At 47.8% G+C, this 25,894-nt stretch overlaps 32 non-coding genes across 32 annotated transcripts; 18 read left to right on the plus strand and 14 right to left on the minus strand.

Moving 5' to 3' along the window:
• The first annotated feature begins 594 nt into the window (after window positions 1-594).
• On the plus strand, window positions 595-758 carry LOC138413082 (U1 spliceosomal RNA). The gene has a single exon (XR_011245418.1). It is a non-coding gene; the product is annotated as a U1 spliceosomal RNA (small nuclear RNA).
• A 709-nt stretch (window positions 759-1,467) lies between these two features.
• Window positions 1,468-1,659, minus strand: LOC138413307 (U2 spliceosomal RNA). Its single transcript, XR_011245646.1, has one exon. It is a non-coding gene; the product is annotated as a U2 spliceosomal RNA (small nuclear RNA).
• A 176-nt stretch (window positions 1,660-1,835) lies between these two features.
• LOC138412657 (U5 spliceosomal RNA) lies at window positions 1,836-1,953 on the minus strand. The gene has a single exon (XR_011244992.1). It is a non-coding gene; the product is annotated as a U5 spliceosomal RNA (small nuclear RNA).
• Window positions 1,954-2,688: 735 nt separating this feature from the next.
• LOC138413084 (U1 spliceosomal RNA) lies at window positions 2,689-2,852 on the plus strand. The gene has a single exon (XR_011245420.1). It is a non-coding gene; the product is annotated as a U1 spliceosomal RNA (small nuclear RNA).
• Window positions 2,853-3,563: 711 nt separating this feature from the next.
• Window positions 3,564-3,755, minus strand: LOC138413308 (U2 spliceosomal RNA). Its single transcript, XR_011245647.1, has one exon. It is a non-coding gene; the product is annotated as a U2 spliceosomal RNA (small nuclear RNA).
• A 176-nt stretch (window positions 3,756-3,931) lies between these two features.
• On the minus strand, window positions 3,932-4,049 carry LOC138412658 (U5 spliceosomal RNA). The gene has a single exon (XR_011244993.1). It is a non-coding gene; the product is annotated as a U5 spliceosomal RNA (small nuclear RNA).
• A 735-nt stretch (window positions 4,050-4,784) lies between these two features.
• On the plus strand, window positions 4,785-4,948 carry LOC138413085 (U1 spliceosomal RNA). Its single transcript, XR_011245421.1, has one exon. It is a non-coding gene; the product is annotated as a U1 spliceosomal RNA (small nuclear RNA).
• Window positions 4,949-5,783: 835 nt separating this feature from the next.
• LOC138413086 (U1 spliceosomal RNA) lies at window positions 5,784-5,947 on the plus strand. The gene has a single exon (XR_011245422.1). It is a non-coding gene; the product is annotated as a U1 spliceosomal RNA (small nuclear RNA).
• Window positions 5,948-6,782: 835 nt separating this feature from the next.
• Window positions 6,783-6,946, plus strand: LOC138413087 (U1 spliceosomal RNA). Its single transcript, XR_011245423.1, has one exon. It is a non-coding gene; the product is annotated as a U1 spliceosomal RNA (small nuclear RNA).
• Window positions 6,947-7,781: 835 nt separating this feature from the next.
• Window positions 7,782-7,945, plus strand: LOC138413088 (U1 spliceosomal RNA). Its single transcript, XR_011245424.1, has one exon. It is a non-coding gene; the product is annotated as a U1 spliceosomal RNA (small nuclear RNA).
• A 711-nt stretch (window positions 7,946-8,656) lies between these two features.
• On the minus strand, window positions 8,657-8,848 carry LOC138413309 (U2 spliceosomal RNA). Its single transcript, XR_011245648.1, has one exon. It is a non-coding gene; the product is annotated as a U2 spliceosomal RNA (small nuclear RNA).
• A 176-nt stretch (window positions 8,849-9,024) lies between these two features.
• On the minus strand, window positions 9,025-9,142 carry LOC138412659 (U5 spliceosomal RNA). Its single transcript, XR_011244994.1, has one exon. It is a non-coding gene; the product is annotated as a U5 spliceosomal RNA (small nuclear RNA).
• Window positions 9,143-9,877: 735 nt separating this feature from the next.
• Window positions 9,878-10,041, plus strand: LOC138413089 (U1 spliceosomal RNA). Its single transcript, XR_011245425.1, has one exon. It is a non-coding gene; the product is annotated as a U1 spliceosomal RNA (small nuclear RNA).
• Window positions 10,042-10,876: 835 nt separating this feature from the next.
• LOC138413090 (U1 spliceosomal RNA) lies at window positions 10,877-11,040 on the plus strand. Its single transcript, XR_011245426.1, has one exon. It is a non-coding gene; the product is annotated as a U1 spliceosomal RNA (small nuclear RNA).
• An 835-nt stretch (window positions 11,041-11,875) lies between these two features.
• LOC138413091 (U1 spliceosomal RNA) lies at window positions 11,876-12,039 on the plus strand. The gene has a single exon (XR_011245427.1). It is a non-coding gene; the product is annotated as a U1 spliceosomal RNA (small nuclear RNA).
• Window positions 12,040-12,750: 711 nt separating this feature from the next.
• LOC138413310 (U2 spliceosomal RNA) lies at window positions 12,751-12,942 on the minus strand. The gene has a single exon (XR_011245649.1). It is a non-coding gene; the product is annotated as a U2 spliceosomal RNA (small nuclear RNA).
• Window positions 12,943-13,118: 176 nt separating this feature from the next.
• LOC138412660 (U5 spliceosomal RNA) lies at window positions 13,119-13,236 on the minus strand. Its single transcript, XR_011244995.1, has one exon. It is a non-coding gene; the product is annotated as a U5 spliceosomal RNA (small nuclear RNA).
• A 735-nt stretch (window positions 13,237-13,971) lies between these two features.
• Window positions 13,972-14,135, plus strand: LOC138413092 (U1 spliceosomal RNA). The gene has a single exon (XR_011245428.1). It is a non-coding gene; the product is annotated as a U1 spliceosomal RNA (small nuclear RNA).
• An 835-nt stretch (window positions 14,136-14,970) lies between these two features.
• Window positions 14,971-15,134, plus strand: LOC138413093 (U1 spliceosomal RNA). The gene has a single exon (XR_011245429.1). It is a non-coding gene; the product is annotated as a U1 spliceosomal RNA (small nuclear RNA).
• Window positions 15,135-15,845: 711 nt separating this feature from the next.
• LOC138413311 (U2 spliceosomal RNA) lies at window positions 15,846-16,037 on the minus strand. Its single transcript, XR_011245650.1, has one exon. It is a non-coding gene; the product is annotated as a U2 spliceosomal RNA (small nuclear RNA).
• Window positions 16,038-16,213: 176 nt separating this feature from the next.
• LOC138412661 (U5 spliceosomal RNA) lies at window positions 16,214-16,331 on the minus strand. The gene has a single exon (XR_011244996.1). It is a non-coding gene; the product is annotated as a U5 spliceosomal RNA (small nuclear RNA).
• A 735-nt stretch (window positions 16,332-17,066) lies between these two features.
• On the plus strand, window positions 17,067-17,230 carry LOC138413095 (U1 spliceosomal RNA). The gene has a single exon (XR_011245431.1). It is a non-coding gene; the product is annotated as a U1 spliceosomal RNA (small nuclear RNA).
• An 835-nt stretch (window positions 17,231-18,065) lies between these two features.
• Window positions 18,066-18,229, plus strand: LOC138413096 (U1 spliceosomal RNA). Its single transcript, XR_011245432.1, has one exon. It is a non-coding gene; the product is annotated as a U1 spliceosomal RNA (small nuclear RNA).
• An 835-nt stretch (window positions 18,230-19,064) lies between these two features.
• LOC138413097 (U1 spliceosomal RNA) lies at window positions 19,065-19,228 on the plus strand. Its single transcript, XR_011245433.1, has one exon. It is a non-coding gene; the product is annotated as a U1 spliceosomal RNA (small nuclear RNA).
• A 709-nt stretch (window positions 19,229-19,937) lies between these two features.
• LOC138413312 (U2 spliceosomal RNA) lies at window positions 19,938-20,129 on the minus strand. Its single transcript, XR_011245651.1, has one exon. It is a non-coding gene; the product is annotated as a U2 spliceosomal RNA (small nuclear RNA).
• A 176-nt stretch (window positions 20,130-20,305) lies between these two features.
• Window positions 20,306-20,423, minus strand: LOC138412662 (U5 spliceosomal RNA). The gene has a single exon (XR_011244997.1). It is a non-coding gene; the product is annotated as a U5 spliceosomal RNA (small nuclear RNA).
• Window positions 20,424-21,158: 735 nt separating this feature from the next.
• Window positions 21,159-21,322, plus strand: LOC138413098 (U1 spliceosomal RNA). The gene has a single exon (XR_011245434.1). It is a non-coding gene; the product is annotated as a U1 spliceosomal RNA (small nuclear RNA).
• A 711-nt stretch (window positions 21,323-22,033) lies between these two features.
• LOC138413313 (U2 spliceosomal RNA) lies at window positions 22,034-22,225 on the minus strand. The gene has a single exon (XR_011245652.1). It is a non-coding gene; the product is annotated as a U2 spliceosomal RNA (small nuclear RNA).
• A 176-nt stretch (window positions 22,226-22,401) lies between these two features.
• Window positions 22,402-22,519, minus strand: LOC138412917 (U5 spliceosomal RNA). Its single transcript, XR_011245252.1, has one exon. It is a non-coding gene; the product is annotated as a U5 spliceosomal RNA (small nuclear RNA).
• A 735-nt stretch (window positions 22,520-23,254) lies between these two features.
• LOC138413099 (U1 spliceosomal RNA) lies at window positions 23,255-23,418 on the plus strand. The gene has a single exon (XR_011245435.1). It is a non-coding gene; the product is annotated as a U1 spliceosomal RNA (small nuclear RNA).
• Window positions 23,419-24,253: 835 nt separating this feature from the next.
• LOC138413100 (U1 spliceosomal RNA) lies at window positions 24,254-24,417 on the plus strand. Its single transcript, XR_011245436.1, has one exon. It is a non-coding gene; the product is annotated as a U1 spliceosomal RNA (small nuclear RNA).
• An 835-nt stretch (window positions 24,418-25,252) lies between these two features.
• Window positions 25,253-25,416, plus strand: LOC138413101 (U1 spliceosomal RNA). Its single transcript, XR_011245437.1, has one exon. It is a non-coding gene; the product is annotated as a U1 spliceosomal RNA (small nuclear RNA).
• The last annotated feature ends 478 nt before the right edge of the window (window positions 25,417-25,894 follow it).

Below are 25,894 nucleotides of genomic sequence, written 5' to 3' on the forward strand. Positions count from 1 at the left end.
CTCCTGCCCTGGCTAATGTGGTTGGCTTTTGAGCCTGTCTTAGCAATACATCCCTGAACTGCATACATTTGGTCCTATATGCTGCCACCAAGCTTCTCACCAAGTCTCCCAGAAGGTCTTGTGTGAAAACAAGTTTTCATGCTTGACAAAGGCTGAGACGTGTTCTCTCCTCCCCCGAGTGGGCTGTTTTGATCAGTCACGTATGCTAGAAAAACTTGTACTGCCTGCATGCTTGTTTTCCAGAATTCATAGCAGTTGGTGTTGTCTCAGAGACAAAGGCATTGTGTCATCTGGCTTTTGCTGTGATTTCTCAGAGACGGCCAGAGGTTACCCGGTGGCTTTTCAGGAAGTTTGACTCTGTTTTGGCAAGGGGAATAAAAGGACGGGAGCCAAGAAATGTGATAAATTAATTTATATGTCATTTCACAGCCTAGTCATTTCACAGCAGTGTTTGCTTCACTTCAACAAATCCTGTATCAAAGGAGGACGAGGCGTTACCGAAGGCTTTTGGGCTCTGCGAATATGCATTGCAGGCACCGTGAGCCAAACAACTGTGTCTCAGAGCTAGGGCCCTGTCTCCGGTGCTCCCAACTCATACTTACCTGGCAGGGGAGATACCATGATCAAGAAGGTGGTTCACCCAGGGCGAGGCCCAGCCATTGCACTTCGGTTGTGCTGACCCCTGCGAATTCCCCAAATGTGGGAATCTCGACTGCATAATTTCTGGTAGTGGGGGACTGCGTCCGCGCTCTCCCCTGATCATTATGTTCAATTACAAGAAATGCCGGCAAAAATGTATAGCTCTAGCTTTTACGGCGTGAGTTGTACTCCCAAAGCCACGCATTCACTGATGCCACTGGCTTGTGGTGGATGTTGGAGTGGCATTATAGCCTCTCGGTGACAGTCACCACCTTCACGGTAGGCCTCTCTTTGCTTTCCGATCCCAGTATGCAACATTCCCAACCCTCTGCCAATCAAAAGTAGACACATCTTTATTTCCTCCTGCCCTGGCTAATGTGGTTGGCTTTTGAGCCTGTCTTAGCAATACATCCCTGAACTGCATACATTTGGTCCTATATGCTGCCACCAAGCTTCTCACCAAGTCTCCCAGAAGGTCTTGTGTGAAAACAAGTTTTCATGCTTGACAAAGGCTTCCAACTCAATTTGGAATCCAGTTCAAGCTCATTGGGATCCCACTGAGAGCCGTGCATGGTCAGGCACAGACGTGTAGTAGACATCTACTGCAGCCATATCAATCCGTAAGGAATTGGGAACCCCTGATCAGAGTTTCTGGATTGTTCTTCAATCAAGACTCAAGGCAAAAGGAGACTGTGCTTATGACGTTGTATCCCTTACACACTGGCTCTCTCTCTCTGCCGGACCATTACCTTCATTTCCTTCACCCGCTGTGAATTGACTTTTGAAACAGGACAATTGTTTGAGTGCTTGGTTTTCTACAAGGTAAGAACAGAGTGCACCGTTCCCAGCGGCACTGCAATGCTAGGTCGATGCGTGGAGTGAAAGGAGCAAGCTCCAAATTTCAGCCCCTCGTGCTAAAAATCGGCTTAATATGTAGTCCTCTTATAGAGGACATATCAGATATTAAACTGATAAGAACAGATACTACACTTGATCTTAGCCAAAAGGCCGAGAAGCGATAACCCCCAAGTGGTGGATGTCCGTGCCGAGCTCTTGGCACAAATCTCACGTGTTGTGGTACCTCGTACGTACGCACGCATAACAATGGCTGCTGCTTATCGCCTCCGCCCAACCTCTCCTTTGTGGACACAGGGTTTCTGAAGTTGGACAGCTCTTTGACTTTTCACAATTTCAAAAGGCTCAGCAATACAGCAAAGCCTTCCAAAAATATATTCAACTCATGGATGTTCCTCTCCACGGAAGTCTTTAGTAAAAGGCGAAAGACTTGTGCGCTTTGAAGAGAAACCAGAGTCAGCATGGCCCTCTGTTCCTGAGCAGCAGAGGAGGCTCTCGGTGACAGTCACCACCTTCACGGTAGGCCTCTCTTTGCTTTCCTATCCCAGTATGCAACATTCCCAACCCTCTGCCAATCAAAAGTAGACACATCTTTATTTCCTCCTGCCCTGGCTAATGTGGTTGGCTTTTGAGCCTGTCTTAGCAATACATCCCTGAACTGCATACATTTGGTCCTAAATGCTGCCACCAAGCTTCTCACCAAGTCTCCCAGAAGGTCTTGTGTGAAAACAAGTTTTCATGCTTGACAAAGGCTGAGACGTGTTCTCTCCTCCCCCGAGTTGGCTGTTTTGATCAGTCACGTATGCTAGAAAAACTTGTACTGCCTGCATGCTTGTTTTCCAGAATTCATAGCAGTTGGTGTTGTCTCAGAGACAAAGGCATTGTGTCATCTGGCTTTTGCTGTGATTTCTCAGAGACGGCCAGAGGTTACCCGGTGGCTTCTCAGGAAGTTTTACTCTGTTTTGGCAAGGGGAATAAAAGGACGGGAGCCAAGAAATGTGATAAATTAATGTATATGTCATTTCACAGCCTAGTCATTTCACAGCAGTGTTTGCTTCACTTCAACAAATCCTGTATCAAAGGAGGACGAGGCGTTACCGAAGGCTTTTGGGCTCTGCGAATATGCATTGCAGGCACCGTGAGCCAAACAACTGTGTCTCAGAGCTAGGGCCCTGTCTCCGGTGCTCCCAACTCATACTTACCTGGCAGGGGAGATACCATGATCAAGAAGGTGGTTCACCCAGGGCGAGGCCCAGCCATTGCACTTCGGTTGTGCTGACCCCTGCGAATTCCCCAAATGTGGGAATCTCGACTGCATAATTTCTGGTAGTGGGGGACTGCGTCCGCGCTCTCCCCTGATCATTATGTTCAATTACAAGAAATGCTGGCAAAAATGTATAGCTCTAGCTTTTACGGCGTGTTTTGTACTCCCAAAGCCACGCATTCACTGATGCCACTGGCTTGTGGTGGATGTTGGAGTGGCATTATAGCCTCTCGGTGACAGTCACCACCTTCACGGTAGGCCTCTCTTTGCTTTCCGATCCCAGTATGCAACATTCCCAACCCTCTGCCAATCAAAAGTAGACACATCTTTATTTCCTCCTGCCCTGGCTAATGTGGTTGGCTTTTGAGCCTGTCTTAGCAATACATCCCTGAACTGCATACATTTGGTCCTATATGCTGCCACCAAGCTTCTCACCAAGTCTCCCAGAAGGTCTTGTGTGAAAACAAGTTTTCATGCTTGACAAAGGCTTCCAACTCAATTTGGAATCCAGTTCAAGCTCATTGGGATCCCACTGAGAGCCGTGCATGGTCAGGCACAGACGTGTAGTAGACATCTACTGCAGCCATATCAATCCGTAAGGAATTGGGAACCCCTGATCAGAGTTTCTGGATTGTTCTTCAATCAAGACTCAAGGCAAAAGGAGACTGTGCTTATGACGTTGTATCCCTTACACACTGGCTCTCTCTCTCTCTGCCGGACCATTACCTTCATTTCCTTCACCCGCTGTGAATTGACTTTTGAAACAGGACAATTGTTTGAGTGCTTGGTTTTCTACAAGGTAAGAACAGAGTGCACCGTTCCCAGCGGCACTGCAATGCTAGGTCGATGCGTGGAGTGAAAGGAGCAAGCTCCAAATTTCAGCCCCTCGTGCTAAAAATCGGCTTAATATGTAGTCCTCTTATAGAGGACATATCAGATATTAAACTGATAAGAACAGATACTACACTTGATCTTAGCCAAAAGGCCGAGAAGCGATAACCCCCAAGTGGTGGATGTCCGTGCCGAGCTCTTGGCACAAATCTCACGTGTTGTGGTACCTCGTACGTACGCACGCATAACAATGGCTGCTGCTTATCGCCTCCGCCCAACCTCTCCTTTGTGGACACAGGGTTTCTGAAGTTGGACAGCTCTTTGACTTTTCACAATTTCAAAAGGCTCAGCAATACAGCAAAGCCTTCCAAAAATATATTCAACTCATGGATGTTCCTCTCCACGGAAGTCTTTAGTAAAAGGCGAAAGACTTGTGCGCTTTGAAGAGAAACCAGAGTCAGCATGGCCCTCTGTTCCTGAGCAGCAGAGGAGGCTCTCGGTGACAGTCACCACCTTCACGGTAGGCCTCTCTTTGCTTTCCTATCCCAGTATGCAACATTCCCAACCCTCTGCCAATCAAAAGTAGACACATCTTTATTTCCTCCTGCCCTGGCTAATGTGGTTGGCTTTTGAGCCTGTCTTAGCAATACATCCCTGAACTGCATACATTTGGTCCTATATGCTGCCACCAAGCTTCTCACCAAGTCTCCCAGAAGGTCTTGTGTGAAAACAAGTTTTCATGCTTGACAAAGGCTGAGACGTGTTCTCTCCTCCCCCGAGTGGGCTGTTTTGATCAGTCACGTATGCTAGAAAAACTTGTACTGCCTGCATGCTTGTTTTCCAGAATTCATAGCAGTTGGTGTTGTCTCAGAGACAAAGGCATTGTGTCATCTGGCTTTTGCTGTGATTTCTCAGAGACGGCCAGAGGTTACCCGGTGGCTTTTCAGGAAGTTTGACTCTGTTTTGGCAAGGGGAATAAAAGGACGGGAGCCAAGAAATGTGATAAATTAATTTATATGTCATTTCACAGCCTAGTCATTTCACAGCAGTGTTTGCTTCACTTCAACAAATCCTGTATCAAAGGAGGACGAGGCGTTACCGAAGGCTTTTGGGCTCTGCGAATATGCATTGCAGGCACCGTGAGCCAAACAACTGTGTCTCAGAGCTAGGGCCCTGTCTCCGGTGCTCCCAACTCATACTTACCTGGCAGGGGAGATACCATGATCAAGAAGGTGGTTCACCCAGGGCGAGGCCCAGCCATTGCACTTCGGTTGTGCTGACCCCTGCGAATTCCCCAAATGTGGGAATCTCGACTGCATAATTTCTGGTAGTGGGGGACTGCGTCCGCGCTCTCCCCTGATCATTATGTTCAATTACAAGAAATGCCGGCAAAAATGTATAGCTCTAGTTTTTACGGCGTGTTTTGTACTCCCAAAGCCACGCATTCACTGATGCCACTGGCTTGTGGTGGATGTTGGAGTGGCATTATAGCCTCTCGGTGACAGTCACCACCTTCACGGTAGGCCTCTCTTTGCTTTCCGATCCCAGTATGCAACATTCCCAACCCTCTGCCAATCAAAAGTAGACACATCTTTATTTCCTCCTGCCCTGGCTAATGTGGTTGGCTTTTGAGCCTGTCTTAGCAATACATCCCTGAACTGCATACATTTGGTCCTAAATGCTGCCACCAAGCTTCTCACCAAGTCTCCCAGAAGGTCTTGTGTGAAAACAAGTTTTCATGCTTGACAAAGGCTGAGACGTGTTCTCTCCTCCCCCGAGTTGGCTGTTTTGATCAGTCACGTATGCTAGAAAAACTTGTACTGCCTGCATGCTTGTTTTCCAGAATTCATAGCAGTTGGTGTTGTCTCAGAGACAAAGGCATTGTGTCATCTGGCTTTTGCTGTGATTTCTCAGAGACGGCCAGAGGTTACCCGGTGGCTTCTCAGGAAGTTTTACTCTGTTTTGGCAAGGGGAATAAAAGGACGGGAGCCAAGAAATGTGATAAATTAATGTATATGTCATTTCACAGCCTAGTCATTTCACAGCAGTGTTTGCTTCACTTCAACAAATCCTGTATCAAAGGAGGACGAGGCGTTACCGAAGGCTTTTGGGCTCTGCGAATATGCATTGCAGGCACCGTGAGCCAAACAACTGTGTCTCAGAGCTAGGGCCCTGTCTCCGGTGCTCCCAACTCATACTTACCTGGCAGGGGAGATACCATGATCAAGAAGGTGGTTCACCCAGGGCGAGGCCCAGCCATTGCACTTCGGTTGTGCTGACCCCTGCGAATTCCCCAAATGTGGGAATCTCGACTGCATAATTTCTGGTAGTGGGGGACTGCGTCCGCGCTCTCCCCTGATCATTATGTTCAATTACAAGAAATGCCGGCAAAAATGTATAGCTCTAGTTTTTACGGCGTGTTTTGTACTCCCAAAGCCACGCATTCACTGATGCCACTGGCTTGTGGTGGATGTTGGAGTGGCATTATAGCCTCTCGGTGACAGTCACCACCTTCACGGTAGGCCTCTCTTTGCTTTCCTATCCCAGTATGCAACATTCCCAACCCTCTGCCAATCAAAAGTAGACACATCTTTATTTCCTCCTGCCCTGGCTAATGTGGTTGGCTTTTGAGCCTGTCTTAGCAATACATCCCTGAACTGCATACATTTGGTCCTAAATGCTGCCACCAAGCTTCTCACCAAGTCTCCCAGAAGGTCTTGTGTGAAAACAAGTTTTCATGCTTGACAAAGGCTGAGACGTGTTCTCTCCTCCCCCGAGTTGGCTGTTTTGATCAGTCACGTATGCTAGAAAAACTTGTACTGCCTGCATGCTTGTTTTCCAGAATTCATAGCAGTTGGTGTTGTCTCAGAGACAAAGGCATTGTGTCATCTGGCTTTTGCTGTGATTTCTCAGAGACGGCCAGAGGTTACACGGTGGCTTCTCAGGAAGTTTTACTCTGTTTTGGCAAGGGGAATAAAAGGACGGGAGCCAAGAAATGTGATAAATTAATTTATATGTCATTTCACAGCCTAGTCATTTCACAGCAGTGTTTGCTTCACTTCAACAAATAATGTATCAAAGGAGGACGAGGCGTTACCGAAGGCTTTTGGGCTCTGCGAATATGCATTGCAGGCACCGTGAGCCAAACAACTGTGTCTCAGAGCTAGGGCCCTGTCTCCGGTGCTCCCAACTCATACTTACCTGGCAGGGGAGATACCATGATCAAGAAGGTGGTTCACCCAGGGCGAGGCCCAGCCATTGCACTTCGGTTGTGCTGACCCCTGCGAATTCCCCAAATGTGGGAATCTCGACTGCATAATTTCTGGTAGTGGGGGACTGCGTCCGCGCTCTCCCCTGATCATTATGTTCAATTACAAGAAATGCCGGCAAAAATGTATAGCTCTAGTTTTTACGGCGTGTTTTGTACTCCCAAAGCCACGCATTCACTGATGCCACTGGCTTGTGGTGGATGTTGGAGTGGCATTATAGCCTCTCGGTGACAGTCACCACCTTCACGGTAGGCCTCTCTTTGCTTTCCTATCCCAGTATGCAACATTCCCAACCCTCTGCCAATCAAAAGTAGACACATCTTTATTTCCTCCTGCCCTGGCTAATGTGGTTGGCTTTTGAGCCTGTCTTAGCAATACATCCCTGAACTGCATACATTTGGTCCTATATGCTGCCACCAAGCTTCTCACCAAGTCTCCCAGAAGGTCTTGTGTGAAAACAAGTTTTCATGCTTGACAAAGGCTGAGACGTGTTCTCTCCTCCCCCGAGTGGGCTGTTTTGATCAGTCACGTATGCTAGAAAAACTTGTACTGCCTGCATGCTTGTTTTCCAGAATTCATAGCAGTTGGTGTTGTCTCAGAGACAAAGGCATTGTGTCATCTGGCTTTTGCTGTGATTTCTCAGAGACGGCCAGAGGTTACCCGGTGGCTTTTCAGGAAGTTTGACTCTGTTTTGGCAAGGGGAATAAAAGGACGGGAGCCAAGAAATGTGATAAATTAATTTATATGTCATTTCACAGCCTAGTCATTTCACAGCAGTGTTTGCTTCACTTCAACAAATCCTGTATCAAAGGAGGACGAGGCGTTACCGAAGGCTTTTGGGCTCTGCGAATATGCATTGCAGGCACCGTGAGCCAAACAACTGTGTCTCAGAGCTAGGGCCCTGTCTCCGGTGCTCCCAACTCATACTTACCTGGCAGGGGAGATACCATGATCAAGAAGGTGGTTCACCCAGGGCGAGGCCCAGCCATTGCACTTCGGTTGTGCTGACCCCTGCGAATTCCCCAAATGTGGGAATCTCGACTGCATAATTTCTGGTAGTGGGGGACTGCGTCCGCGCTCTCCCCTGATCATTATGTTCAATTACAAGAAATGCCGGCAAAAATGTATAGCTCTAGCTTTTACGGCGTGTTTTGTACTCCCAAAGCCACGCATTCACTGATGCCACTGGCTTGTGGTGGATGTTGGAGTGGCATTATAGCCTCTCGGTGACAGTCACCACCTTCACGGTAGGCCTCTCTTTGCTTTCCGATCCCAGTATGCAACATTCCCAACCCTCTGCCAATCAAAAGTAGACACATCTTTATTTCCTCCTGCCCTGGCTAATGTGGTTGGCTTTTGAGCCTGTCTTAGCAATACATCCCTGAACTGCATACATTTGGTCCTATATGCTGCCACCAAGCTTCTCACCAAGTCTCCCAGAAGGTCTTGTGTGAAAACAAGTTTTCATGCTTGACAAAGGCTTCCAACTCAATTTGGAATCCAGTTCAAGCTCATTGGGATCCCACTGAGAGCCGTGCATGGTCAGGCACAGACGTGTAGTAGACATCTACTGCAGCCATATCAATCCGTAAGGAATTGGGAACCCCTGATCAGAGTTTCTGGATTGTTCTTCAATCAAGACTCAAGGCAAAAGGAGACTGTGCTTATGACGTTGTATCCCTTACACACTGGCTCTCTCTCTCTCTGCCGGACCATTACCTTCATTTCCTTCACCCGCTGTGAATTGACTTTTGAAACAGGACAATTGTTTGAGTGCTTGGTTTTCTACAAGGTAAGAACAGAGTGCACCGTTCCCAGCGGCACTGCAATGCTAGGTCGATGCGTGGAGTGAAAGGAGCAAGCTCCAAATTTCAGCCCCTCGTGCTAAAAATCGGCTTAATATGTAGTCCTCTTATAGAGGACATATCAGATATTAAACTGATAAGAACAGATACTACACTTGATCTTAGCCAAAAGGCCGAGAAGCGATAACCCCCAAGTGGTGGATGTCCGTGCCGAGCTCTTGGCACAAATCTCACGTGTTGTGGTACCTCGTACGTACGCACGCATAACAATGGCTGCTGCTTATCGCCTCCGCCCAACCTCTCCTTTGTGGACACAGGGTTTCTGAAGTTGGACAGCTCTTTGACTTTTCACAATTTCAAAAGGCTCAGCAATACAGCAAAGCCTTCCAAAAATATATTCAACTCATGGATGTTCCTCTCCACGGAAGTCTTTAGTAAAAGGCGAAAGACTTGTGCGCTTTGAAGAGAAACCAGAGTCAGCATGGCCCTCTGTTCCTGAGCAGCAGAGGAGGCTCTCGGTGACAGTCACCACCTTCACGGTAGGCCTCTCTTTGCTTTCCTATCCCAGTATGCAACATTCCCAACCCTCTGCCAATCAAAAGTAGACACATCTTTATTTCCTCCTGCCCTGGCTAATGTGGTTGGCTTTTGAGCCTGTCTTAGCAATACATCCCTGAACTGCATACATTTGGTCCTAAATGCTGCCACCAAGCTTCTCACCAAGTCTCCCAGAAGGTCTTGTGTGAAAACAAGTTTTCATGCTTGACAAAGGCTGAGACGTGTTCTCTCCTCCCCCGAGTTGGCTGTTTTGATCAGTCACGTGTGCTAGAAAAACTTGTACTGCCTGCATGCTTGTTTTCCAGAATTCATAGCAGTTGGTGTTGTCTCAGAGACAAAGGCATTGTGTCATCTGGCTTTTGCTGTGATTTCTCAGAGACGGCCAGAGGTTACCCGGTGGCTTTTCAGGAAGTTTTACTCTGTTTTGGCAAGGGGAATAAAAGGACGGGAGCCAAGAAATGTGATAAATTAATTTATATGTCATTTCACAGCCTAGTCATTTCACAGCAGTGTTTGCTTCACTTCAACAAATCCTGTATCAAAGGAGGACGAGGCGTTACCGAAGGCTTTTGGGCTCTGCGAATATGCATTGCAGGCACCGTGAGCCAAACAACTGTGTCTCAGAGCTAGGGCCCTGTCTCCGGTGCTCCCAACTCATACTTACCTGGCAGGGGAGATACCATGATCAAGAAGGTGGTTCACCCAGGGCGAGGCCCAGCCATTGCACTTCGGTTGTGCTGACCCCTGCGAATTCCCCAAATGTGGGAATCTCGACTGCATAATTTCTGGTAGTGGGGGACTGCGTCCGCGCTCTCCCCTGATCATTATGTTCAATTACAAGAAATGCCGGCAAAAATGTATAGCTCTAGTTTTTACGGCGTGTTTTGTACTCCCAAAGCCACGCATTCACTGATGCCACTGGCTTGTGGTGGATGTTGGAGTGGCATTATAGCCTCTCGGTGACAGTCACCACCTTCACGGTAGGCCTCTCTTTGCTTTCCTATCCCAGTATGCAACATTCCCAACCCTCTGCCAATCAAAAGTAGACACATCTTTATTTCCTCCTGCCCTGGCTAATGTGGTTGGCTTTTGAGCCTGTCTTAGCAATACATCCCTGAACTGCATACATTTGGTCCTAAATGCTGCCACCAAGCTTCTCACCAAGTCTCCCAGAAGGTCTTGTGTGAAAACAAGTTTTCATGCTTGACAAAGGCTGAGACGTGTTCTCTCCTCCCCCGAGTTGGCTGTTTTGATCAGTCACGTATGCTAGAAAAACTTGTACTGCCTGCATGCTTGTTTTCCAGAATTCATAGCAGTTGGTGTTGTCTCAGAGACAAAGGCATTGTGTCATCTGGCTTTTGCTGTGATTTCTCAGAGACGGCCAGAGGTTACACGGTGGCTTCTCAGGAAGTTTTACTCTGTTTTGGCAAGGGGAATAAAAGGACGGGAGCCAAGAAATGTGATAAATTAATTTATATGTCATTTCACAGCCTAGTCATTTCACAGCAGTGTTTGCTTCACTTCAACAAATAATGTATCAAAGGAGGACGAGGCGTTACCGAAGGCTTTTGGGCTCTGCGAATATGCATTGCAGGCACCGTGAGCCAAACAACTGTGTCTCAGAGCTAGGGCCCTGTCTCCGGTGCTCCCAACTCATACTTACCTGGCAGGGGAGATACCATGATCAAGAAGGTGGTTCACCCAGGGCGAGGCCCAGCCATTGCACTTCGGTTGTGCTGACCCCTGCGAATTCCCCAAATGTGGGAATCTCGACTGCATAATTTCTGGTAGTGGGGGACTGCGTCCGCGCTCTCCCCTGATCATTATGTTCAATTACAAGAAATGCCGGCAAAAATGTATAGCTCTAGTTTTTACGGCGTGTTTTGTACTCCCAAAGCCACGCATTCACTGATGCCACTGGCTTGTGGTGGATGTTGGAGTGGCATTATAGCCTCTCGGTGACAGTCACCACCTTCACGGTAGGCCTCTCTTTGCTTTCCTATCCCAGTATGCAACATTCCCAACCCTCTGCCAATCAAAAGTAGACACATCTTTATTTCCTCCTGCCCTGGCTAATGTGGTTGGCTTTTGAGCCTGTCTTAGCAATACATCCCTGAACTGCATACATTTGGTCCTATATGCTGCCACCAAGCTTCTCACCAAGTCTCCCAGAAGGTCTTGTGTGAAAACAAGTTTTCATGCTTGACAAAGGCTGAGACGTGTTCTCTCCTCCCCCGAGTGGGCTGTTTTGATCAGTCACGTATGCTAGAAAAACTTGTACTGCCTGCATGCTTGTTTTCCAGAATTCATAGCAGTTGGTGTTGTCTCAGAGACAAAGGCATTGTGTCATCTGGCTTTTGCTGTGATTTCTCAGAGACGGCCAGAGGTTACCCGGTGGCTTTTCAGGAAGTTTGACTCTGTTTTGGCAAGGGGAATAAAAGGACGGGAGCCAAGAAATGTGATAAATTAATTTATATGTCATTTCACAGCCTAGTCATTTCACAGCAGTGTTTGCTTCACTTCAACAAATCCTGTATCAAAGGAGGACGAGGCGTTACCGAAGGCTTTTGGGCTCTGCGAATATGCATTGCAGGCACCGTGAGCCAAACAACTGTGTCTCAGAGCTAGGGCCCTGTCTCCGGTGCTCCCAACTCATACTTACCTGGCAGGGGAGATACCATGATCAAGAAGGTGGTTCACCCAGGGCGAGGCCCAGCCATTGCACTTCGGTTGTGCTGACCCCTGCGAATTCCCCAAATGTGGGAATCTCGACTGCATAATTTCTGGTAGTGGGGGACTGCGTCCGCGCTCTCCCCTGATCATTATGTTCAATTACAAGAAATGCCGGCAAAAATGTATAGCTCTAGCTTTTACGGCGTGTTTTGTACTCCCAAAGCCACGCATTCACTGATGCCACTGGCTTGTGGTGGATGTTGGAGTGGCATTATAGCCTCTCGGTGACAGTCACCACCTTCACGGTAGGCCTCTCTTTGCTTTCCGATCCCAGTATGCAACATTCCCAACCCTCTGCCAATCAAAAGTAGACACATCTTTATTTCCTCCTGCCCTGGCTAATGTGGTTGGCTTTTGAGCCTGTCTTAGCAATACATCCCTGAACTGCATACATTTGGTCCTATATGCTGCCACCAAGCTTCTCACCAAGTCTCCCAGAAGGTCTTGTGTGAAAACAAGTTTTCATGCTTGACAAAGGCTTCCAACTCAATTTGGAATCCAGTTCAAGCTCATTGGGATCCCACTGAGAGCCGTGCATGGTCAGGCACAGACGTGTAGTAGACATCTACTGCAGCCATATCAATCCGTAAGGAATTGGGAACCCCTGATCAGAGTTTCTGGATTGTTCTTCAATCAAGACTCAAGGCAAAAGGAGACTGTGCTTATGACGTTGTATCCCTTACACACTGGCTCTCTCTCTCTCTGCCGGACCATTACCTTCATTTCCTTCACCCGCTGTGAATTGACTTTTGAAACAGGACAATTGTTTGAGTGCTTGGTTTTCTACAAGGTAAGAACAGAGTGCACCGTTCCCAGCGGCACTGCAATGCTAGGTCGATGCGTGGAGTGAAAGGAGCAAGCTCCAAATTTCAGCCCCTCGTGCTAAAAATCGGCTTAATATGTAGTCCTCTTATAGAGGACATATCAGATATTAAACTGATAAGAACAGATACTACACTTGATCTTAGCCAAAAGGCCGAGAAGCGATAACCCCCAAGTGGTGGATGTCCGTGCCGAGCTCTTGGCACAAATCTCACGTGTTGTGGTACCTCGTACGTACGCACGCATAACAATGGCTGCTGCTTATCGCCTCCGCCCAACCTCTCCTTTGTGGACACAGGGTTTCTGAAGTTGGACAGCTCTTTGACTTTTCACAATTTCAAAAGGCTCAGCAATACAGCAAAGCCTTCCAAAAATATATTCAACTCATGGATGTTCCTCTCCACGGAAGTCTTTAGTAAAAGGCGAAAGACTTGTGCGCTTTGAAGAGAAACCAGAGTCAGCATGGCCCTCTGTTCCTGAGCAGCAGAGGAGGCTCTCGGTGACAGTCACCACCTTCACGGTAGGCCTCTCTTTGCTTTCCTATCCCAGTATGCAACATTCCCAACCCTCTGCCAATCAAAAGTAGACACATCTTTATTTCCTCCTGCCCTGGCTAATGTGGTTGGCTTTTGAGCCTGTCTTAGCAATACATCCCTGAACTGCATACATTTGGTCCTAAATGCTGCCACCAAGCTTCTCACCAAGTCTCCCAGAAGGTCTTGTGTGAAAACAAGTTTTCATGCTTGACAAAGGCTGAGACGTGTTCTCTCCTCCCCCGAGTTGGCTGTTTTGATCAGTCACGTATGCTAGAAAAACTTGTACTGCCTGCATGCTTGTTTTCCAGAATTCATAGCAGTTGGTGTTGTCTCAGAGACAAAGGCATTGTGTCATCTGGCTTTTGCTGTGATTTCTCAGAGACGGCCAGAGGTTACACGGTGGCTTCTCAGGAAGTTTTACTCTGTTTTGGCAAGGGGAATAAAAGGACGGGAGCCAAGAAATGTGATAAATTAATGTATATGTCATTTCACAGCCTAGTCATTTCACAGCAGTGTTTGCTTCACTTCAACAAATAATGTATCAAAGGAGGACGAGGCGTTACCGAAGGCTTTTGGGCTCTGCGAATATGCATTGCAGGCACCGTGAGCCAAACAACTGTGTCTCAGAGCTAGGGCCCTGTCTCCGGTGCTCCCAACTCATACTTACCTGGCAGGGGAGATACCATGATCAAGAAGGTGGTTCACCCAGGGCGAGGCCCAGCCATTGCACTTCGGTTGTGCTGACCCCTGCGAATTCCCCAAATGTGGGAATCTCGACTGCATAATTTCTGGTAGTGGGGGACTGCGTCCGCGCTCTCCCCTGATCATTATGTTCAATTACAAGAAATGCCGGCAAAAATGTATAGCTCTAGTTTTTACGGCGTGTTTTGTACTCCCAAAGCCACGCATTCACTGATGCCACTGGCTTGTGGTGGATGTTGGAGTGGCATTATAGCCTCTCGGTGACAGTCACCACCTTCACGGTAGGCCTCTCTTTGCTTTCCTATCCCAGTATGCAACATTCCCAACCCTCTGCCAATCAAAAGTAGACACATCTTTATTTCCTCCTGCCCTGGCTAATGTGGTTGGCTTTTGAGCCTGTCTTAGCAATACATCCCTGAACTGCATACATTTGGTCCTATATGCTGCCACCAAGCTTCTCACCAAGTCTCCCAGAAGGTCTTGTGTGAAAACAAGTTTTCATGCTTGACAAAGGCTGAGACGTGTTCTCTCCTCCCCCGAGTGGGCTGTTTTGATCAGTCACGTATGCTAGAAAAACTTGTACTGCCTGCATGCTTGTTTTCCAGAATTCATAGCAGTTGGTGTTGTCTCAGAGACAAAGGCATTGTGTCATCTGGCTTTTGCTGTGATTTCTCAGAGACGGCCAGAGGTTACCCGGTGGCTTTTCAGGAAGTTTGACTCTGTTTTGGCAAGGGGAATAAAAGGACGGGAGCCAAGAAATGTGATAAATTAATTTATATGTCATTTCACAGCCTAGTCATTTCACAGCAGTGTTTGCTTCACTTCAACAAATCCTGTATCAAAGGAGGACGAGGCGTTACCGAAGGCTTTTGGGCTCTGCGAATATGCATTGCAGGCACCGTGAGCCAAACAACTGTGTCTCAGAGCTAGGGCCCTGTCTCCGGTGCTCCCAACTCATACTTACCTGGCAGGGGAGATACCATGATCAAGAAGGTGGTTCACCCAGGGCGAGGCCCAGCCATTGCACTTCGGTTGTGCTGACCCCTGCGAATTCCCCAAATGTGGGAATCTCGACTGCATAATTTCTGGTAGTGGGGGACTGCGTCCGCGCTCTCCCCTGATCATTATGTTCAATTACAAGAAATGCCGGCAAAAATGTATAGCTCTAGTTTTTACGGCGTGTTTTGTACTCCCAAAGCCACGCATTCACTGATGCCACTGGCTTGTGGTGGATGTTGGAGTGGCATTATAGCCTCTCGGTGACAGTCACCACCTTCACGGTAGGCCTCTCTTTGCTTTCCGATCCCAGTATGCAACATTCCCAACCCTCTGCCAATCAAAAGTAGACACATCTTTATTTCCTCCTGCCCTGGCTAATGTGGTTGGCTTTTGAGCCTGTCTTAGCAATACATCCCTGAACTGCATACATTTGGTCCTATATGCTGCCACCAAGCTTCTCACCAAGTCTCCCAGAAGGTCTTGTGTGAAAACAAGTTTTCATGCTTGACAAAGGCTTCCAACTCAATTTGGAATCCAGTTCAAGCTCATTGGGATCCCACTGAGAGCCGTGCATGGTCAGGCACAGACGTGTAGTAGACATCTACTGCAGCCATATCAATCCGTAAGGAATTGGGAACCCCTGATCAGAGTTTCTGGATTGTTCTTCAATCAAGACTCAAGGCAAAAGGAGACTGTGCTTATGACGTTGTATCCCTTACACACTGGCTCTCTCTCTCTCTGCCGGACCATTACCTTCATTTCCTTCACCCGCTGTGAATTGACTTTTGAAACAGGACAATTGTTTGAGTGCTTGGTTTTCTACAAGGTAAGAACAGAGTGCACCGTTCCCAGCGGCACTGCAATGCTAGGTCGATGCGTGGAGTGAAAGGAGCAAGCTCCAAATTTCAGCCCCTCGTGCTAAAAATCGGCTTAATATGTAGTCCTCTTATAGAGGACATATCAGATATTAAACTGATAAGAACAGATACTACACTTGATCTTAGCCAAAAGGCCGAGAAGCGATAACCCCCAAGTGGTGGATGTCCGTGCCGAGCTCTTGGCACAAATCTCACGTGTTGTGGTACCTCGTACGTACGCACGCATAACAATGGCTGCTGCTTATCGCCTCCGCCCAACCTCTCCTTTGTGGACACAGGGTTTCTGAAGTTGGACAGCTCTTTGACTTTTCACAATTTCAAAAGGCTCAGCAATACAGCAAAGCCTTCCAAAAATATATTCAACTCATGGATGTTCCTCTCCACGGAAGTCTTTAGTAAAAGGCGAAAGACTTGTGCGCTTTGAAGAGAAACCAGAGTCAGCATGGCCCTCTGTTCCTGAGCAGCAGAGGAGGCTCTCGGTGACAGTCACCACCTTCACGGTAGGCCTCTCTTTGCTTTCCTATCCCAGTATGCAACATTCCCAACCCTCTGCCAATCAAAAGTAGACACATCTTTATTTCCTCCTGCCCTGGCTAATGTGGTTGGCTTTTGAGCCTGTCTTAGCAATACATCCCTGAACTGCATACATTTGGTCCTAAATGCTGCCACCAAGCTTCTCACCAAGTCTCCCAGAAGGTCTTGTGTGAAAACAAGTTTTCATGCTTGACAAAGGCTGAGACGTGTTCTCTCCTCCCCCGAGTTGGCTGTTTTGATCAGTCACGTGTGCTAGAAAAACTTGTACTGCCTGCATGCTTGTTTTCAAGAATTCATAGCAGTTGGTGTTGTCTCAGAGACAAAGGCATTGTGTCATCTGGCTTTTGCTGTGATTTCTCAGAGACGGCCAGAGGTTACCCGGTGGCTTTTCAGGAAGTTTTACTCTGTTTTGGCAAGGGGAATAAAAGGACGGGAGCCAAGAAATGTGATAAATTAATTTATATGTCATTTCACAGCCTAGTCATTTCACAGCAGTGTTTGCTTCACTTCAACAAATCCTGTATCAAAGGAGGACGAGGCGTTACCGAAGGCTTTTGGGCTCTGCGAATATGCATTGCAGGCACCGTGAGCCAAACAACTGTGTCTCAGAGCTAGGGCCCTGTCTCCGGTGCTCCCAACTCATACTTACCTGGCAGGGGAGATACCATGATCAAGAAGGTGGTTCACCCAGGGCGAGGCCCAGCCATTGCACTTCGGTTGTGCTGACCCCTGCGAATTCCCCAAATGTGGGAATCTCGACTGCATAATTTCTGGTAGTGGGGGACTGCGTCCGCGCTCTCCCCTGATCATTATGTTCAATTACAAGAAATGCCGGCAAAAATGTATAGCTCTAGTTTTTACGGCGTGTTTTGTACTCCCAAAGCCACGCATTCACTGATGCCACTGGCTTGTGGTGGATGTTGGAGTGGCATTATAGCCTCTCGGTGACAGTCACCACCTTCACGGTAGGCCTCTCTTTGCTTTCCTATCCCAGTATGCAACATTCCCAACCCTCTGCCAATCAAAAGTAGACACATCTTTATTTCCTCCTGCCCTGGCTAATGTGGTTGGCTTTTGAGCCTGTCTTAGCAATACATCCCTGAACTGCATACATTTGGTCCTAAATGCTGCCACCAAGCTTCTCACCAAGTCTCCCAGAAGGTCTTGTGTGAAAACAAGTTTTCATGCTTGACAAAGGCTGAGACGTGTTCTCTCCTCCCCCGAGTTGGCTGTTTTGATCAGTCACGTATGCTAGAAAAACTTGTACTGCCTGCATGCTTGTTTTCCAGAATTCATAGCAGTTGGTGTTGTCTCAGAGACAAAGGCATTGTGTCATCTGGCTTTTGCTGTGATTTCTCAGAGACGGCCAGAGGTTACACGGTGGCTTCTCAGGAAGTTTTACTCTGTTTTGGCAAGGGGAATAAAAGGACGGGAGCCAAGAAATGTGATAAATTAATTTATATGTCATTTCACAGCCTAGTCATTTCACAGCAGTGTTTGCTTCACTTCAACAAATAATGTATCAAAGGAGGACGAGGCGTTACCGAAGGCTTTTGGGCTCTGCGAATATGCATTGCAGGCACCGTGAGCCAAACAACTGTGTCTCAGAGCTAGGGCCCTGTCTCCGGTGCTCCCAACTCATACTTACCTGGCAGGGGAGATACCATGATCAAGAAGGTGGTTCACCCAGGGCGAGGCCCAGCCATTGCACTTCGGTTGTGCTGACCCCTGCGAATTCCCCAAATGTGGGAATCTCGACTGCATAATTTCTGGTAGTGGGGGACTGCGTCCGCGCTCTCCCCTGATCATTATGTTCAATTACAAGAAATGCCGGCAAAAATGTATAGCTCTAGTTTTTACGGCGTGTTTTGTACTCCCAAAGCCACGCATTCACTGATGCCACTGGCTTGTGGTGGATGTTGGAGTGGCATTATAGCCTCTCGGTGACAGTCACCACCTTCACGGTAGGCCTCTCTTTGCTTTCCTATCCCAGTATGCAACATTCCCAACCCTCTGCCAATCAAAAGTAGACACATCTTTATTTCCTCCTGCCCTGGCTAATGTGGTTGGCTTTTGAGCCTGTCTTAGCAATACATCCCTGAACTGCATACATTTGGTCCTATATGCTGCCACCAAGCTTCTCACCAAGTCTCCCAGAAGGTCTTGTGTGAAAACAAGTTTTCATGCTTGACAAAGGCTGAGACGTGTTCTCTCCTCCCCCGAGTGGGCTGTTTTGATCAGTCACGTATGCTAGAAAAACTTGTACTGCCTGCATGCTTGTTTTCCAGAATTCATAGCAGTTGGTGTTGTCTCAGAGACAAAGGCATTGTGTCATCTGGCTTTTGCTGTGATTTCTCAGAGACGGCCAGAGGTTACCCGGTGGCTTTTCAGGAAGTTTGACTCTGTTTTGGCAAGGGGAATAAAAGGACGGGAGCCAAGAAATGTGATAAATTAATTTATATGTCATTTCACAGCCTAGTCATTTCACAGCAGTGTTTGCTTCACTTCAACAAATCCTGTATCAAAGGAGGACGAGGCGTTACCGAAGGCTTTTGGGCTCTGCGAATATGCATTGCAGGCACCGTGAGCCAAACAACTGTGTCTCAGAGCTAGGGCCCTGTCTCCGGTGCTCCCAACTCATACTTACCTGGCAGGGGAGATACCATGATCAAGAAGGTGGTTCACCCAGGGCGAGGCCCAGCCATTGCACTTCGGTTGTGCTGACCCCTGCGAATTCCCCAAATGTGGGAATCTCGACTGCATAATTTCTGGTAGTGGGGGACTGCGTCCGCGCTCTCCCCTGATCATTATGTTCAATTACAAGAAATGCCGGCAAAAATGTATAGCTCTAGCTTTTACGGCGTGAGTTGTACTCCCAAAGCCACGCATTCACTGATGCCACTGGCTTGTGGTGGATGTTGGAGTGGCATTATAGCCTCTCGGTGACAGTCACCACCTTCACGGTAGGCCTCTCTTTGCTTTCCGATCCCAGTATGCAACATTCCCAACCCTCTGCCAATCAAAAGTAGACACATCTTTATTTCCTCCTGCCCTGGCTAATGTGGTTGGCTTTTGAGCCTGTCTTAGCAATACATCCCTGAACTGCATACATTTGGTCCTATATGCTGCCACCAAGCTTCTCACCAAGTCTCCCAGAAGGTCTTGTGTGAAAACAAGTTTTCATGCTTGACAAAGGCTTCCAACTCAATTTGGAATCCAGTTCAAGCTCATTGGGATCCCACTGAGAGCCGTGCATGGTCAGGCACAGACGTGTAGTAGACATCTACTGCAGCCATATCAATCCGTAAGGAATTGGGAACCCCTGATCAGAGTTTCTGGATTGTTCTTCAATCAAGACTCAAGGCAAAAGGAGACTGTGCTTATGACGTTGTATCCCTTACACACTGGCTCTCTCTCTCTGCCGGACCATTACCTTCATTTCCTTCACCCGCTGTGAATTGACTTTTGAAACAGGACAATTGTTTGAGTGCTTGGTTTTCTACAAGGTAAGAACAGAGTGCACCGTTCCCAGCGGCACTGCAATGCTAGGTCGATGCGTGGAGTGAAAGGAGCAAGCTCCAAATTTCAGCCCCTCGTGCTAAAAATCGGCTTAATATGTAGTCCTCTTATAGAGGACATATCAGATATTAAACTGATAAGAACAGATACTACACTTGATCTTAGCCAAAAGGCCGAGAAGCGATAACCCCCAAGTGGTGGATGTCCGTGCCGAGCTCTTGGCACAAATCTCACGTGTTGTGGTACCTCGTACGTACGCACGCATAACAATGGCTGCTGCTTATCGCCTCCGCCCAACCTCTCCTTTGTGGACACAGGGTTTCTGAAGTTGGACAGCTCTTTGACTTTTCACAATTTCAAAAGGCTCAGCAATACAGCAAAGCCTTCCAAAAATATATTCAACTCATGGATGTTCCTCTCCACGGAAGTCTTTAGTAAAAGGCGAAAGACTTGTGCGCTTTGAAGAGAAACCAGAGTCAGCATGGCCCTCTGTTCCTGAGCAGCAGAGGAGGCTCTCGGTGACAGTCACCACCTTCACGGTAGGCCTCTCTTTGCTTTCCTATCCCAGTATGCAACATTCCCAACCCTCTGCCAATCAAAAGTAGACACATCTTTATTTCCTCCTGCCCTGGCTAATGTGGTTGGCTTTTGAGCCTGTCTTAGCAATACATCCCTGAACTGCATACATTTGGTCCTAAATGCTGCCACCAAGCTTCTCACCAAGTCTCCCAGAAGGTCTTGTGTGAAAACAAGTTTTCATGCTTGACAAAGGCTGAGACGTGTTCTCTCCTCCCCCGAGTTGGCTGTTTTGATCAGTCACGTATGCTAGAAAAACTTGTACTGCCTGCATGCTTGTTTTCCAGAATTCATAGCAGTTGGTGTTGTCTCAGAGACAAAGGCATTGTGTCATCTGGCTTTTGCTGTGATTTCTCAGAGACGGCCAGAGGTTACCCGGTGGCTTCTCAGGAAGTTTTACTCTGTTTTGGCAAGGGGAATAAAAGGACGGGAGCCAAGAAATGTGATAAATTAATGTATATGTCATTTCACAGCCTAGTCATTTCACAGCAGTGTTTGCTTCACTTCAACAAATCCTGTATCAAAGGAGGACGAGGCGTTACCGAAGGCTTTTGGGCTCTGCGAATATGCATTGCAGGCACCGTGAGCCAAACAACTGTGTCTCAGAGCTAGGGCCCTGTCTCCGGTGCTCCCAACTCATACTTACCTGGCAGGGGAGATACCATGATCAAGAAGGTGGTTCACCCAGGGCGAGGCCCAGCCATTGCACTTCGGTTGTGCTGACCCCTGCGAATTCCCCAAATGTGGGAATCTCGACTGCATAATTTCTGGTAGTGGGGGACTGCGTCCGCGCTCTCCCCTGATCATTATGTTCAATTACAAGAAATGCTGGCAAAAATGTATAGCTCTAGCTTTTACGGCGTGTTTTGTACTCCCAAAGCCACGCATTCACTGATGCCACTGGCTTGTGGTGGATGTTGGAGTGGCATTATAGCCTCTCGGTGACAGTCACCACCTTCACGGTAGGCCTCTCTTTGCTTTCCGATCCCAGTATGCAACATTCCCAACCCTCTGCCAATCAAAAGTAGACACATCTTTATTTCCTCCTGCCCTGGCTAATGTGGTTGGCTTTTGAGCCTGTCTTAGCAATACATCCCTGAACTGCATACATTTGGTCCTATATGCTGCCACCAAGCTTCTCACCAAGTCTCCCAGAAGGTCTTGTGTGAAAACAAGTTTTCATGCTTGACAAAGGCTTCCAACTCAATTTGGAATCCAGTTCAAGCTCATTGGGATCCCACTGAGAGCCGTGCATGGTCAGGCACAGACGTGTAGTAGACATCTACTGCAGCCATATCAATCCGTAAGGAATTGGGAACCCCTGATCAGAGTTTCTGGATTGTTCTTCAATCAAGACTCAAGGCAAAAGGAGACTGTGCTTATGACGTTGTATCCCTTACACACTGGCTCTCTCTCTCTCTGCCGGACCATTACCTTCATTTCCTTCACCCGCTGTGAATTGACTTTTGAAACAGGACAATTGTTTGAGTGCTTGGTTTTCTACAAGGTAAGAACAGAGTGCACCGTTCCCAGCGGCACTGCAATGCTAGGTCGATGCGTGGAGTGAAAGGAGCAAGCTCCAAATTTCAGCCCCTCGTGCTAAAAATCGGCTTAATATGTAGTCCTCTTATAGAGGACATATCAGATATTAAACTGATAAGAACAGATACTACACTTGATCTTAGCCAAAAGGCCGAGAAGCGATAACCCCCAAGTGGTGGATGTCCGTGCCGAGCTCTTGGCACAAATCTCACGTGTTGTGGTACCTCGTACGTACGCACGCATAACAATGGCTGCTGCTTATCGCCTCCGCCCAACCTCTCCTTTGTGGACACAGGGTTTCTGAAGTTGGACAGCTCTTTGACTTTTCACAATTTCAAAAGGCTCAGCAATACAGCAAAGCCTTCCAAAAATATATTCAACTCATGGATGTTCCTCTCCACGGAAGTCTTTAGTAAAAGGCGAAAGACTTCTGCGCTTTGAAGAGAAACCAGAGTCAGCATGGCCCTCTGTTCCTGAGCAGCAGAGGAGGCTCTCGGTGACAGTCACCACCTTCACGGTAGGCCTCTCTTTGCTTTCCTATCCCAGTATGCAACATTCCCAACCCTCTGCCAATCAAAAGTAGACACATCTTTATTTCCTCCTGCCCTGGCTAATGTGGTTGGCTTTTGAGCCTGTCTTAGCAATACATCCCTGAACTGCATACATTTGGTCCTAAATGCTGCCACCAAGCTTCTCACCAAGTCTCCCAGAAGGTCTTGTGTGAAAACAAGTTTTCATGCTTGACAAAGGCTGAGACGTGTTCTCTCCTCCCCCGAGTTGGCTGTTTTGATCAGTCACGTATGCTAGAAAAACTTGTACTGCCTGCATGCTTGTTTTCCAGAATTCATAGCAGTTGGTGTTGTCTCAGAGACAAAGGCATTGTGTCATCTGGCTTTTGCTGTGATTTCTCAGAGACGGCCAGAGGTTACCCGGTGGCTTCTCAGGAAGTTTTACTCTGTTTTGGCAAGGGGAATAAAAGGACGGGAGCCAAGAAATGTGATAAATTAATGTATATGTCATTTCACAGCCTAGTCATTTCACAGCAGTGTTTGCTTCACTTCAACAAATCCTGTATCAAAGGAGGACGAGGCGTTACCGAAGGCTTTTGGGCTCTGCGAATATGCATTGCAGGCACCGTGAGCCAAACAACTGTGTCTCAGAGCTAGGGCCCTGTCTCCGGTGCTCCCAACTCATACTTACCTGGCAGGGGAGATACCATGATCAAGAAGGTGGTTCACCCAGGGCGAGGCCCAGCCATTGCACTTCGGTTGTGCTGACCCCTGCGAATTCCCCAAATGTGGGAATCTCGACTGCATAATTTCTGGTAGTGGGGGACTGCGTCCGCGCTCTCCCCTGATCATTATGTTCAATTACAAGAAATGCCGGCAAAAATGTATAGCTCTAGTTTTTACGGCGTGTTTTGTACTCCCAAAGCCACGCATTCACTGATGCCACTGGCTTGTGGTGGATGTTGGAGTGGCATTATAGCCTCTCGGTGACAGTCACCACCTTCACGGTAGGCCTCTCTTTGCTTTCCTATCCCAGTATGCAACATTCCCAACCCTCTGCCAATCAAAAGTAGACACATCTTTATTTCCTCCTGCCCTGGCTAATGTGGTTGGCTTTTGAGCCTGTCTTAGCAATACATCCCTGAACTGCATACATTTGGTCCTAAATGCTGCCACCAAGCTTCTCACCAAGTCTCCCAGAAGGTCTTGTGTGAAAACAAGTTTTCATGCTTGACAAAGGCTGAGACGTGTTCTCTCCTCCCCCGAGTTGGCTGTTTTGATCAGTCACGTATGCTAGAAAAACTTGTACTGCCTGCATGCTTGTTTTCCAGAATTCATAGCAGTTGGTGTTGTCTCAGAGACAAAGGCATTGTGTCATCTGGCTTTTGCTGTGATTTCTCAGAGACGGCCAGAGGTTACCCGGTGGCTTCTCAGGAAGTTTTACTCTGTTTTGGCAAGGGGAATAAAAGGACGGGAGCCAAGAAATGTGATAAATTAATGTATATGTCATTTCACAGCCTAGTCATTTCACAGCAGTGTTTGCTTCACTTCAACAAATCCTGTATCAAAGGAGGACGAGGCGTTACCGAAGGCTTTTGGGCTCTGCGAATATGCATTGCAGGCACCGTGAGCCAAACAACTGTGTCTCAGAGCTAGGGCCCTGTCTCCGGTGCTCCCAACTCATACTTACCTGGCAGGGGAGATACCATGATCAAGAAGGTGGTTCACCCAGGGCGAGGCCCAGCCATTGCACTTCGGTTGTGCTGACCCCTGCGAATTCCCCAAATGTGGGAATCTCGACTGCATAATTTCTGGTAGTGGGGGACTGCGTCCGCGCTCTCCCCTGATCATTATGTTCAATTACAAGAAATGCCGGCAAAAATGTATAGCTCTAGTTTTTACAGCGTGTTTTGTACTCCCAAAGCCACGCATTCACTGATGCCACTGGCTTGTGGTGGATGTTGGAGTGGCATTATAGCCTCTCGGTGACAGTCACCACCTTCACGGTAGGCCTCTCTTTGCTTTCCTATCCCAGTATGCAACATTCCCAACCCTCTGCCAATCAAAAGTAGACACATCTTTATTTCCTCCTGCCCTGGCTAATGTGGTTGGCTTTTGAGCCTGTCTTAGCAATACATCCCTGAACTGCATACATTTGGTCCTAAATGCTGCCACCAAGCTTCTCACCAAGTCTCCCAGAAGGTCTTGTGTGAAAACAAGTTTTCATGCTTGACAAAGGCTGAGACGTGTTCTCTCCTCCCCCGAGTTGGCTGTTTTGATCAGTCACGTATGCTAGAAAAACTTGTACTGCCTGCATGCTTGTTTTCCAGAATTCATAGCAGTTGGTGTTGTCTCAGAGACAAAGGCATTGTGTCATCTGGCTTTTGCTGTGATTTCTCAGAGACGGCCAGAGGTTACACGGTGGCTTCTCAGGAAGTTTTACTCTGTTTTGGCAAGGGGAATAAAAGGACGGGAGCCAAGAAATGTGATAAATTAATTTATATGTCATTTCACAGCCTAGTCATTTCACAGCAGTGTTTGCTTCACTTCAACAAATAATGTATCAAAGGAGGACGAGGCGTTACCGAAGGCTTTTGGGCTCTGCGAATATGCATTGCAGGCACCGTGAGCCAAACAACTGTGTCTCAGAGCTAGGGCCCTGTCTCCGGTGCTCCCAACTCATACTTACCTGGCAGGGGAGATACCATGATCAAGAAGGTGGTTCACCCAGGGCGAGGCCCAGCCATTGCACTTCGGTTGTGCTGACCCCTGCGAATTCCCCAAATGTGGGAATCTCGACTGCATAATTTCTGGTAGTGGGGGACTGCGTCCGCGCTCTCCCCTGATCATTATGTTCAATTACAAGAAATGCCGGCAAAAATGTATAGCTCTAGTTTTTACGGCGTGTTTTGTACTCCCAAAGCCACGCATTCACTGATGCCACTGGCTTGTGGTGGATGTTGGAGTGGCATTATAGCCTCTTGGTGACAGTCACCACCTTCACGGTAGGCCTCTCTTTGCTTTCCTATCCCAGTATGCAACATTCCCAACCCTCTGCCAATCAAAAGTAGACACATCTTTATTTCCTCCTGCCCTGGCTAATGTGGTTGGCTTTTGAGCCTGTCTTAGCAATACATCCCTGAACTGCATACATTTGGTCCTATATGCTGCCACCAAGCTTCTCACCAAGTCTCCCAGAAGGTCTTGTGTGAAAACAAGTTTTCATGCTTGACAAAGGCTGAGACGTGTTCTCTCCTCCCCCGAGTGGGCTGTTTTGATCAGTCACGTATGCTAGAAAAACTTGTACTGCCTGCATGCTTGTT

Source organism: Paralichthys olivaceus, chromosome 12, assembly GCF_024713975.1.
Source record: "Paralichthys olivaceus isolate ysfri-2021 chromosome 12, ASM2471397v2, whole genome shotgun sequence".
NCBI classification, from domain to species: domain Eukaryota; kingdom Metazoa; phylum Chordata; class Actinopteri; order Pleuronectiformes; family Paralichthyidae; genus Paralichthys; species Paralichthys olivaceus.